This window comes from Colobus angolensis, unplaced genomic scaffold (genome assembly GCF_000951035.1).
Source record: "Colobus angolensis palliatus isolate OR3802 unplaced genomic scaffold, Cang.pa_1.0 Scaffold125, whole genome shotgun sequence".
Taxonomy (NCBI): Eukaryota; Metazoa; Chordata; class Mammalia; order Primates; family Cercopithecidae; genus Colobus; species Colobus angolensis.
The window spans coordinates 5,146,248-5,147,373 of NW_012113697.1; the positions used below are offsets into that span (position 1 = coordinate 5,146,248).

General features: G+C 40.8%; 1 pseudogene; it reads left to right on the forward strand.

Annotated features, from left to right (window-relative positions):
- Positions 1 to 167: 167 nt before the first annotated feature.
- LOC105505454 overlaps positions 168 to 1,126 on the forward strand; it is an 8,655-nt pseudogene continuing 7,696 nt past the window's right edge.

Consider the following 1,126-nt stretch of genomic DNA (forward strand, 5'->3'; position numbering starts at 1 on the left):
CTGATAAAATCAGGTAGTAAGTGAAAATACTGCCATGCAAGTAAAAACAGGAATCTTTTGAAAGAAATCTTCCCTTTTCTTAAGGGAAGTTAATAATAGTTGATTTACAGTGTCATGGTCACTCTTGTCCACAAAAACCGTAGTTTTCTACAAGGCCCAGCGTAGTCATGGGCAGTTGTCAGTCTACAGGGTGTTCTTCAAGGTGAAGGAAAATGATCTCAGGAGGGAACTTAGAGATTCAGGAAAGAATGAAGAGCAAAGACAATATAAATGCATGTATACATATCAATGAATATTAACTAATTAAACATATACAGAATTGAAATACACGACAACAGTGGCATAAAAGCTGGAAAAGAGTAAATGGAGTTTAAGCCTTCTAAGGTCCTTTAATTGTGTGAGACAAGGTAAAAGTATCCATTTATATTAGATTTTGATAAGTCAAGGATTCATGTTGTAATTGTTAGGGTAACCACTGAGCATTAAAATGAGTACAGAAGGCAGGAGAAGGGGAAACAGAAACAATGGAACAAATCGGAAGCGTGTGTTAAGATACAGATTTAAACACAAAGATATCAGAAATTACATTAAATGTAAAGGTAAAGATTTCAGTTAAGAGTCAAAGAATTTCAAAGTATATAAAAAGATTAAAAACCCAACTCTAGGCCGGGCGAGGTGGCTCACACTTGTAATCTCAGCACTTTGGGAGGCTGAGGTAGGCAGATCACCTGAGGTCAGGAGTTCGAGACCAGCCTGGCCAACATGGCGAAACCCCGTCTCTACTAAAAATACAAAAAATTAGCCAGGTGTGGTGGCGGTCACCTGTAATCCCAGCTACTCGGGAGGCTGAGGCAAGAGAATCGCTTGAACCCGGGAGTCGGAGGTTGCAGTGAGCTGAGATAGTGCTATTGCACTCCAGCCTGTGCAACTCCATCTCACAAAAAAAAAAAAAGGAAGACCCAGCTCTACACTGCTTACAAAAGACAACCCTTAACTATACTGATATAAAAAGATTTAAAGTCAAAAGATGAAAAAAATGGCTGGGCGCGGTGGCTCAAGCCTGTAATCCCAGCACTTTGGGAGGCCGAGACGGGCGGATCACGAGGTCAGGAGATCGAGATCATCC